Here is a 12,116-nt window from a genome sequence, read left to right on the forward strand (position 1 = left end):
CAATCTATACTGCAATAGTAAACAGAAGGCGCTGAGTCCAAATTCTAAAGCTGTTCACCACAAAAATGAACTGCATTTATGCATGGTGTAAAAAACACCCTGTTTTATGTTACCAAAAGCCCCATGAAATTAAGTTTCATTAATATTTACTTTATTAATCCTTTCGGTATATAACTTTGCTATGAATCCAAGCCTTCTTGCCTGCTGTACAGTACATGCTTTCCTGGGTGATTAAAGATGCCTTTCTTAACGGGGTCTAATTTAGTAAAACGTCCACAAGACAGACTAGAGTAAGTTTTGTGGGTGGTAAATATGAAAAGGAACTGTCAGCCAAAACTTGTGTTTCGTTATAAGAGAAGCTACAGTAGCTGTTCCGTCCTTTTTCCCTTTCCACAGTCTCCTGACAGACCCAAGCTACTTATCAAAATGGGTTTGATTAATGACATCAAATCCACTCAGGAAAAATGTTTTTTTAGATAAAGAAAATGTGTTTCCTTACATTGAAATTACAAGCAAAGGGCAAAACAGCAAAGTGTTGTAAGTTATTGAACATACCTATAACATTACCATGATTAAATACATCGGAGTGCATGACTTATGTGTGTAAAATGTGCTCTGATGTTATATTGTTAATCAATAAAAGACACATTTAGGATAATGAAATACCTGCCTTGACTGTGAATGACTATATACACATGTAGTATTAAAATAGAAGGATGCATTAAAGCTTTAAACCATAATTAAATGGCAGTGCCAAAGCAATGTAATATGTGTAAGTGGTCCCCTGTACAGTAAAAGTGGTTCTTTGTTCATGTAAATTATAATAGAGATTCTATAAAAATCCTGCTTTACCAGTCTCAGTGATAGTACACAGATACCCTGGAAGATAAAGATATATGCCTGTTAATTATAAACAGACTCCTGTAGGGTTCAGACAGAGACAACTAGCCTATTGCCCCAAGCCTTGCAGATTCATTGAAAGGCAGTAAAAGCGGAGACAGCAAACAAAGCACTTTCACTGTTTGCCCTAATTTGCCTATGATGTCATCTTTTTCCCTGCTCACCTATGATTGGCTGGCTTGCCCAGCATCTGCTCAGATCTCAAGGCTAGCTGCTTGCCTGAGGTAGAGACCTATCAGAGCTGCTTTGAATCACGGCTGGTTGTCGTGACAACCCATGTAATGTCAATTCCTCTTTGGAGAATAATATGCTTGTTCCATGATGGGATTCACTTATGGGGAATTGGACGCCTGGAACTATTTTTTGTTTGATGACACCTGTCTTAAAGTGGTGACTTACTACTACAAGCAAAAGAACCCTTTTCTATGCTGAAGCTGTATGGCCTATCCAAAAAGATGAAAATTAACCTAACTTCATTTTCTTCTGGTGTTTGTGGAACCGGCAGCTGCTGTAAAAACATACAATCTTTAAATTAATCGCAGACTAGATGAGTCTTTCAGCTCCACATGGCATTTGGTTCCCATTTTACTCAAGTCAGATGAAAGTTATTTAGAAAATCACCTGCAGGAAAAGGGACACAAAAGATGCAAAGATCACCTAATTTGTCAGTGTTGACACAATAAATCTATCAATTTTAAACACTCTATAAGTAAAAAAGAGCAAACTCCATTTAACTCAATGCCTGAGCTTCAGCCTGTTGGGTCTGTAAATATGTTATTGCATTTTTTCACATTAAAAAAACAAGGCAAAGGACAATTTGAAATTGTTTAAAGCATTATGGTGTCACATAAATAACATTAATATGTCAAATTTTAAAAAGATAACTTCAAGACAAGCTTTTCCATTTTTTAAACATATCATATTCTTCATTGTATCCATTAATAAGGTTGCTTGTTCAAAGAACTCTAGCAGAATAGTTAGAGAAGATCTATCTTTTCTCAATCTGTGTTGACTACAGCTACAATCCTACTACCATGCAGATGATCCTAAAGCTCTATTCCAATTGGCTTTTCCATACTTTTACAATTAATAGATGTAAGAGCAATGTGTCTATGGTTGCTTGTTTCAGAGTTGTTGCCCTGTATGACATTTGCAATGCTTCAGTCAATGGGTATTACCTTGAATGGCTGCTTGTAGAGTTTGTTAGCATGACTGCTATGAGTATATGAATAAAATCTCTTGTTTCCAAGTGTAATTTATATAATATAGTCAAAACCTCGAGTTTTGTTGACTTTTAAGTCCCTTATGTTCTTGTAACACCTTGTATTTAATAAATACATTTTAAACAAAAAATCTATATGCAGGTCATGCACTGCAGAGATGACAACTAGGACTAGATATACAGTAGTAGAAATAATGCCTTGTAATGCGGTCTGATCACCCTGATCACCCTGTGGTCTGAGTGGGTCTTAATGCCCCAGTACAGCAATAGGGATGCTATACTGTAAAAAATGGGTTCTCATTCAGACAAGATGTAAAACTGAGGTCCTGACTCTCTGTGCTCATTAAAAATCCCAGGACATTTCTCGAAAAGAGCAGGGGTGTTACCCCAGTGTCATGGCCTCCTAATAACCCCTATCTATGAATTGGCTTCATTACTCTGTTCTGCTCCCAACTGTTAGCTGGTGTGTGGTGAGCGTTCTGGTGCACTATGGCTGCTGCCGCATCACACAGGTGGGTGCTGTACATAGGTGGTGGTGGAATGTTCTCCCCATGTTTGTGTGGGTGAGCATGAGAATTTTGAAGTCAACACAAAAACTGACAGGAAGCCAGCGCAAGGACTCCAGGATAGGAGCAATATAATCACTTGCACTAGACCTGGTCAGGATTCTGGCTGCCGAATTTTGGACATAATGGAGTTGTGCAATGTGGATTTAGAAACCCCAGCAAGAAGAGCTTAACAGTAGTCAATCTGACAAATGTGAAGTAGACAAAATTCAAGAAAATCAAGTAGACAAATGTGTTGTTCAGCTTTTCAGCAACAGTTAGTGGTAATATAGGACATAGACTGGCGATATTTCTGAGGTGAAATAATGACCTTTTGACGATATGTTGCACATGTTGGTCAAATGTCAAGCCTGAATCAAATATCACCCCAATTTTTTCAATTTTGACTGAAACTCAAGTACAGTACCATCCACAGATAGGGTTATGTCACGGAACCTATACGTGGAATAGGAGGATCCTTATGCGTGACCGGAATCCCACAGGACACAGAGTAGCAAAGGGACAATCCAAAAGACAAAATCCAAAGGCTGGGTCGATAAGGGAGGCAGAGGGTCCAGTAACGAGAGATATACAAAACAATTCAAAGGCAAAATCCAGAAGGCAAGGTCAAGAGGCGGAAGCAGAAGATTCGTAACGGGAGATCAGTCAAAAGGTTTGGAAACGCGCACTGGAGAATACTAAGAAAGGCTTCTCAATAGTGAGCGTGGGAAGGTGTGCGAAGGGGGTTTAAATACTGAAAGGAAAGAGGTGTGATTGGATGATTGGTTAGGGAGTGAGAATTTGAGGAATCTGATGCATGTGAGAATGCTGGGTTCAATCAGGGATGAGATTGGGAAGCAGAGGTTCCGGGAATGGAACGTCATTTGCGTGGGAGAGTGTGGGGCGTGACAGTACCCCCCCCTCTAGGGTAGGCTCCTGACGACCCCAGAGAGCGAGTACGAACGAAGTCATCAATGAGGCTGCGATCCAAAATATCTTTCTCACAGACCCAGGAACGTTCCTCAGGACCATAGCCCTCCTAGTCCACTAGTTATGTTGGCGACCTCGGAGCCAGCGGGCATCCAAGATCTTATTGACCGTGTAGGAAGGTAGACCATCAATGAGTCGTGGTGGGGGGTGGAGGTGGCCGAGGGCGGGAGAGGGGGGATCTGTGGTAGGGTTTCAGGAGAGAGACATGGAAGGAGGGGTGCACCCTGAGAGTTGGAGGAAGAGCAAGACGATAGGTTACAGGGGTGAGCTGGGAGAGGATGCGAAAAGGTCCAATAAAACGAGGCCCCAACTTATGTGAAGGCTGTCTAAGGGGTAAGTTTCTAGTAGACAGCCAGACATCTGTCCTCGTCGTAGTCTGGGCACAGGTCGTCGATGACGGTCAGCAGTGGTCTTCTGCCGCAAGGAGGTCTTCAGGAGGGCGGATCTGGATGTCTCCAAATCCTCTTGAGGAAAGTGAGGCGCGTCTGGAGGCAAGGAATATCCGAATCAGGAATAGAGTCTGGGAGAAGAGAGGGTTGGTATCCTAGAGAGCAATAGAAGGGAGACATCCCAGTGGTGGAGGAAGAGAGGGAGTTATGGGCATACTCAGCCCAGGGGAGGAGAGAGACCCAGTCATCTTGAGAAGCAGAGACGTAAGATCGAAGGTAAGTAAGAAGGTCCTGGTTGGTTCTTTCCGTCAGTCCATTGGATTCAGGATGATAGCCAGACGTGAGAGATGTGGAAGTCCCAAGAGATTTGCAAAAAGTTCTCCAGAATCTTGAAATGAATTGAGGTCCTCGCTCCGATACGATATCCTCAGGAATGCCGTGAAGTCTGAAGACATGAAGAATGAAGAGGTCAGCCAAGTCTTGAGCAGATGGAAGGGCAGGAAGAGAAATGAAATGAGCCGACTTCGAGAATCTATCCACCACGACCATAATGGTAGTTTTGCCTTGACTCTCAGGAAGATCCATAAGAAAGTCCACTGAGATGTGGGACCAAGGTCTTCTAGGGGTTGGGAGTGGTTGGAGTAAACCGGGCTTCTTAAGACAGGAGGATTTGGACATGGCACAGATGGGACAGGCCTGCACGTACCCAGTAACATCAGTCCTCATAGAAGGCCACCAGAAATGTCTAGAGATGAATTCCAAGGTTCGTTTGACACCGGGGTGACCTGCAAATAGTGAGTAATGACCCCAGCGAAGAACAGTGGAGCGTATGGTATCAGGAACAAAGAGTCTGTCTGGAGGACATTGAGGGGGAACGGTTTGGTTGTGAAGTGCACGTTTGACTTGGTTCTCCAGGTCCCATCTAATAGCAGCCACAATTCTCTCAGGGGGTATAATAGGTTCAGGAGGGTCCAAAAAGCCAGGAGGATCATGGAGGGGAGATAGGGCGTCAGCCTTTATGTTCTTGGATCCCGGTGTATAAGTAATGAAAAAAATGGAACCTAGAAAAGAAAAGTGACCAGCAGGCCTGGCGTGGATTCAAACGTTTGGCAGTTTGTAGGTAAGAGAGATTTTTATGATCCGTAAAAATAGTAAAAGGGTGTAGGGCCCCCTCCAACCAGTGTCTCCATTCCTCCAGGGCGAGCTTGATAGCCAGTAGTTCTCGGTCTCCAACATCATAATTAGTCTCGGCCCAGGACAATGTTTTGGAGAAAAAGGCGCAGGGGTGGAGGATACCCTTCTCTCCATGACATTGAGATAATATGGCACCGACTCCGTTGGCTGAAGCATCCACCTCGAGAATGAATGGAAGGTTGGGGTCTGGGTGACAGAGGAGGGGTGCTGCGGTGAACAGTCTCTTGAGATGAAGGAAAGCTTGGTCTGCCTCAGGAGTCCATTTCCCTTGATCAGGACCTTTTCGGGTCAGGGCTGTAATGGGGGAGACGACAGAGCTGAAATTCCTAATAAAACGGCAGTAAAAATTGGAAAATCCCAGGAAGCGTTGAATTTGTTTTAAATTCTGGGGGGTTGGCCAGTTCTGTATGGACTCAGTCTTGGAAGGGTCAATTTCAATGCCCAGGGGTGAGAGGATGTAGCCAAGGAAGTGGATTCTGGTAACATGGAAAGTACACTTTTCCAATTTGGTGTAGAGTTTGTTCTGAATCAAACGATGAAGAACCTCGCGCACATGAGAGACATGCTCCTGGGGACTTCGGGAAAAGATTAGAATATCATCCAGGTATACCAGGGCATATTTGTGCAAGATATCCCTAAAGATATCATTCATGAACCCCTGAAAGACAGCAGGAGCATTAACCAGTCCAAACGGCATTACTTGGTATTCATAATGACCGTAGGTAGTAATGAATGCCGTCTTCCATTCATCACCCTCCCGAATGTGGATCAAATTATAAGCACCGCGGAGATCCAGTTTAGAAAAAATAGTGGCGCCCCGGAGTGATTCCAAAGCCGATGAAATCAGAGGAAGGGGATAACTGTTTTTGATAGTTATGTTATTCAGACCGCGATAATCAATGCAGGGTCTGAGAGAGCCGTCTTTCTTTTTAACAAAGAAGAAACCGGCGCAGGCAGGTGAGGAAGAGGGGCAGATGAAACCAGATTCCAAGGACTCCTGGATATAATCTTCCATAGCCTGAGTCTCCTCGTTGGAGAGTGAATAGATATGGCCCTTAGGGGGTAGAACCCCTGGAATTAGATCTATAGGACAGTCAGAAGGGCGATGAGGCGGGAGGGATAGGGCCTTCTGTTTACTGAAGGCTAGGTGTAGATCCGAGTACTGGGAAGGGATATTGGGGAGGTTATCTTGAGATATGCAGGAGACGGAAACTTTCTGAGGAAGCTGACAATGCAAAAGGCAATGGGAACCCCAGGCTGTGAATTCCCTTTGTGACCAGGAGATGTGTGGGTTGTGAATCTGTAACCAAGGGAAACAGAGAACCAATGGGTGAGAAGGGGATTGAATGAGAAAGAACCAAATTACATCCTGGTGGGTGGCACCGATGTGAAGATTGAGGGGAGGGGTCTGCCACTTCTACAGACCAGGGGAGAGGGGGGAGCCATCAAGAGTGAGGAGCCGAATGGGTTGGGTGACTGGCAACCGGGGAATATTCCAGGACGAAGCAATAACAGCGGACACTGGCCATAACAGCGGGTGGATAGGAGCGAGGAGGGCGACCGGGGCAGGCAGCTCGGAGGTGATCAGGGGAACCGCAGTAAAGGCATCGCCCCTCACGAAGTCGGCAATCTCTTTCCTCAGAGGTCAGTCTCTGGAAGGAAGGCAGTTGGGAGGGTGTGGGAGGGGTTTGATTGTCTGACCTTCGCTGTTGAATCCTGAGCGCTAGTTCAAAAACTCGAGAAATGAAGGAGTCAAGTGATGGGAAGTCCAGGGGCAGGTGCACAACGTGATCCTTGAGTTCATCAGATAATCCGAGGCGGAAGTAGTGAATCAGGGCATTGTGATCCCAAGCGAGTTGAGCAGCCAGAAAACGGAATTCAGAAGAGTAGTCCTGAAAAGAACAAGATCCTTGAGTAAGGGAAGTGAGGCGTGCAACAATGAGGTGGTGAGAGTGCAACTGCGCAAAGGCAGATTGTAGAGCTGTCTGAAAAAGGTGGAAGTTGGCAGTCTCAGGAGCGTTTCGAGAGAGGAGATGTCCAGCCCATTCCAGAGCTCGTCCAGAGAGACGAGATACCATAAAAGCAATTCTTTCTCCATCGGTGGGGAAGCAGTCTGGGCGGAAGTGGAAAGCCATCTGACATTGAGTCAGAAAGCCCTGACAACTGGAGGAGTCGCCATCAAATTTTTCCGGGAGGGGAGGGGGTAGAAGATTAGTTTGTGTTTGAAGCGGGGGTGCAGGAGCAGGAGCTGCAGGTGGGGGAGTCGGAGGAAGTGCAAAGTGGTCAGCTAGTTGCTGGACTGCCGTAGTTAGCAGGTCCAGGTTCCGGGAGTGTTCAAGGAGAATAGAAAGTTGACTCTGGTCCGCTGGATCCATTTTAATATGGCTCACTATTCTGTCACGGAACCTATACGTGGAATAGGAGGATCCTTATGCGTGACCGGAATCCCACAGGACACAGAGTAGCAAAGGGACAATCCAAAAGACAAAATCCAAAGGCTGGGTCAATAAGGGAGGCAGAGGGTCCGGTAACGAGAGATATACAAAACAATTCAAAGGCAAAATCCAGAAGGCGAGGTCAAGAGGCAGAAGCAGAAGATTCGTAATGGGAGATCAGTCAAAAGGTTTGGAAACACGCACTGATGAATACTAAGAAAGGCTTCTCAATAGTGAACGTGGGAAGGTGTGCGAAGGGGGTTTAAATACTGAAAGGAAAGGGGTGTGATTGGATGATTGGTTAGGGAGTGAGAATTTGAGGAATCTGATGCATGTGAGAATGCTGGGTTCAATCAGGGATGAGATTGGGAAGCAGAGGTTCCGGGAATGAAACGTCGTTTGCGAGGGAGAGTGTGGGGCGTGAAAAGGTTATAGCATTGGCTTTACAAAGTTGATGGGGGGTGCCAATATGCATGACTTTAGTCTTGTTACAGTTTAAATGAAGGAAATTTTGAGTCATCCATGTTTTGTGTCAGAGATGCAATTAGAGAGAACAGAGACAGTCACATCAGTGTCAGGTTTGGTATGGATGTAGATTTCAGTATCATCAGCACAGAAATGATAGTTGAGGCCATGTTGTCTTAAAAGCTGACCAAGTGGAAACATGTAAATGCTGAAAAGTAGGGGGCCCCGTATCAAGGCCTAAGGAATACCAGACTTAACAAGTCCAATCTCAGAACCAAATTCACCAAGAGAGACAAAGTGACACTGATCAGTGAGGTAAGACTTAAACCATTTAAGAGCGGATCAAGAAGAATAAGGATAGAAAGATCGTTAGAAGATGCGAATGTTAATCTTTCATTAAATTCTAATATGTAATGTAGGTCAGTTCTACATATTAAAAACTTACCTGATATCTTTTGAAGTCTATCTAAATGTAGATTGCATTGGTCAATCGGAAGTCCCAATGCCTGTCCTTTATTCCTTGAATCCATCTTCTAGATCAACCTCTCTTCCTTCTCATATTCTCACTTCGTCACAGCCCTAAGGTTTTACTGACCTATGTATTAAAGTCTAGCCTTATTTAAAGCTGATATGGTCTGCTACATGGTTACACTACATGGTAGGATTTCCATTATGAAAGAGAATGTATTTCTTCCCATCAATTTTATACTTTATATGATCCCCATTTCATTCAGACCAACATATATAGAACAAATAATCCTGTTTTCACTAGTTTCATTCAGAGTGGTAAGCAGCCAAGAGTCTGGTTGACAACTGTGCAAGATTTTGTTAGCCTGGGTGCACCTAATTTTTACTATTACTGCTAGACTTCACACCTGAGACTGTTTACTGTTTACAACATAGTTGGATTGTGGAGGATCAGCTTCATGGCAAGCAGATTTAAATAAAGCCAATCGGGATCTATTATGTCCTGTTCCCAAGGGTCAGGCTTTGTCTTTTAAATGGGTCCAATAATTACAGAATCTCTGATCATTTGGAGGAAAGTCAACCACTTTCTTAGAATGGGATTTCACTAATTTAGTTGGGGTTTTTTTAACTGACAGGTTATGTAAGCAATGTAAGCAAGAAGTGTACAATCCCTTGATAACATTTTATTCTTGCAATGGCCTGCACACATTCCAGGATTTGATGGAGACTTACTTGCTTTCTCGGTTTTCCTGTTTTATTCATCTTAAACCCCACTTATTTCACGCCATTACCTACTGTGTTTCAAAAAAACACAATAAGGAGTCCAGTCTCACTTGTGCATTTGTATTTAAACAAAATGGTGATTTTCTAAAAAAAATATGTTAAAAGGTAATGGAGTATGAAAGAAAATAATAGCTGTACTTACGACAACAGCAGCTCTTCCTATACAGTATGACTTTTCTCATCTAAAATTAGTCCCCTACCAGTTCTAAATTTCTATGGGACAGTGAACTAGAAAGCTGGTTGAAGTTGAAGATTGCTCCAGGTTCTCTCTGTCTCAGATGTACTGTACTCTTGGCACATACAGATTTACCCTGTACCTACTGTACATACTGTACACGTTTTGGGAACATCCTATAATAGAGTGCTTTTGTATGCAGGGAACTAGAGTGCTTTTGAATATGACTGCCAAAGAGCCAATCTTTTGCTCTCTCTCAATGACAATTCAACTATCATACCCTGTTGCAATGTATAAAGAAATTCATGCTGTCATAATGCAGTGTTTGAATAGATTAAAAAGAAAGTGCTTTCTGTATATCAGATCTTTAATTGTAATTTATCAATTTCATTAGTCATTTAAAATTATTTAGCTTTACCAATTGATTGATTAATGTTTAATAGTTTGAAAGCCCAGTAACAAATTGATCCTCTTAATTAAGACCCTGTTAGTGTGCATGAATCAAAACCACATTTTTTAAAGGACAATTGTAAACTCTCAGTCCATTTTTTTCAATTCTTCAGTCTGGATTCTCCAGCTCTTCATCTCATAGCATTTAAAAAAAAGGTTAAATTAGGTTATGAATTATTTTATCTGTCACACATCTTTAGGAGTACGACAATGGGTGTAGTGTTTCTGTGAAACAAATAAGGCACACAATAAGAAAATTAAAACAAAAACATAAAATATATAACTAATGTGTTATTGCATTTCTATGCAATAGATCAGTAAATTACACTTCCATGATGGTTCAGCTAATACTCTCACCGGATTAGGGACACCAAGACCCAATATAAGAGCCAGGCATAGCGACCACCTGATAGTCTGACCATCCCAAAATGGTGAGATGTGGAGCCATCATGTGGGCTTGTTTGCAGATGATGTTGTCCTCTTTGCCTCATCTCTCTTTGCCTGAGAGGGTTAAAGCTAAATGTGAGGTTCAGCACCTCAAAATCTGAGGCCTCTCCCAGAAAAGTGTGGATTGCTCTCTCCATGTGAGGGGGGAGTTTTTGGTTTTTATTAGGTGAACAAAATTCTTACCTTCATCCCCATTTATAACAATTTCTGTAGTCAAACTTTGTTTGGTGAGTATGAGTGTGTGTTGTGCTCATTGTTCAAATGGTTTAACTCATGTGCCAGATTTTCCTCAAAGGTAGCTGCAATTTTCTGATTCTTTTGCCCTAAAAATCAAAATAAAAGTATTTAATTGGTGGGCTGTTATGGGGATAGCCTTATCTCATTTGTAAGATTTCTAAAGTCTTTACTGCTGGATGACATCACTGGATCACTTAAGTATTCAGTATCAACCGGGCTACTGTAGATGTGCCAAATAGAATCCTCTCATTTATAACCTTTCTTAAGTTTTTGTGATATCCCATGTATTAAAGGTATAAATGTGTAGGCTTTATATATATGTAAATTTATATATGTAACTGATGTTTTGTGATAAATCATACAATGTTACGCCACACCCCGGAGAACTTTCACCTTGCATTCCAGCACGGTCCCCAATTAACCAATTTACCCCACCCAGTTTAATACTGCTGTACACTCTCTCCAGTGCTCAGTATTAGGGTTTTTCCTGGCTAGAGCTATTTCCATTTTCGCTACGACTTACTACTTGGCTTTTGGCTTCCTGACCCTGGTTTGCTCTCCGACTACGTCTCCTGGTTTTGGTTTTGGTACTTTGGTTATCGTTCTGGTTTCGACTCTTGGCTTCCTCACGGCTTAAGGCTCCGCTTCTGGTTTTGTACTTCTGCACTGGCTTGTTTACCTTCAGGTTTCAGACCTCGACTTGCTATATCAACTACGCCTCTGGAGAACGTTCTGGTTTTCTGCGTAAGGTCCTCACTTCAATTTCCTAACATACCATAATGATGTATTTATATAAATAGGCGGCCAGTTAAGCTGCTATGAAGTCAATTCTATAAAACAATGCTGTATCATTTAAAAACTTATCTTTATGTTAATACTAATCACTTGTTTTCCTGTTCTGCAGTGACAACACATAATTCCTTGCAAAAGTATTCTGACCCTTCCTGAGGAGTCTCATTTTGTGAAATTACAAAATATTGATTCACATTTTTTAAACTAAGCATTTTCTGAAAACCGGAATTCTCTAAATGAAGACATTAAAGGGTACAAAAAGTAACAGTAAATATCAGCAAAACCTATAGAGAAAAAAAGATACTTTCATTTATTTCCCATGAAATCAAAATTTGGTGGAAGCACCACTGGCAGCACTTACAGCTGCAAGACATCTTGGGTAGCTAATGACTTTGCACACCTGCTTGCTACAATTTTCGGCCATTCTTCTTTGCAAGATTCTCTCAAGCTCTCTTAAGTTGCATATGGACAGCAGTTTTCAAGTCTTTCCACAGACTATGGACATTCACTTTATTATTCTTAAACCACTCCAGATTAGTTTTGATGTTGTGCTTTGGGTCATTGTCCTGCTGAATAGTGAATTAGAGGTAAAGATTTGAATGAAAAAAACCCATCTACAGTATG

The sequence above is a fragment of the Lepisosteus oculatus genome, chromosome 8 (genome assembly GCF_040954835.1).
Source record: "Lepisosteus oculatus isolate fLepOcu1 chromosome 8, fLepOcu1.hap2, whole genome shotgun sequence".
NCBI classification, from domain to species: Eukaryota; Metazoa; Chordata; class Actinopteri; order Semionotiformes; family Lepisosteidae; genus Lepisosteus; species Lepisosteus oculatus.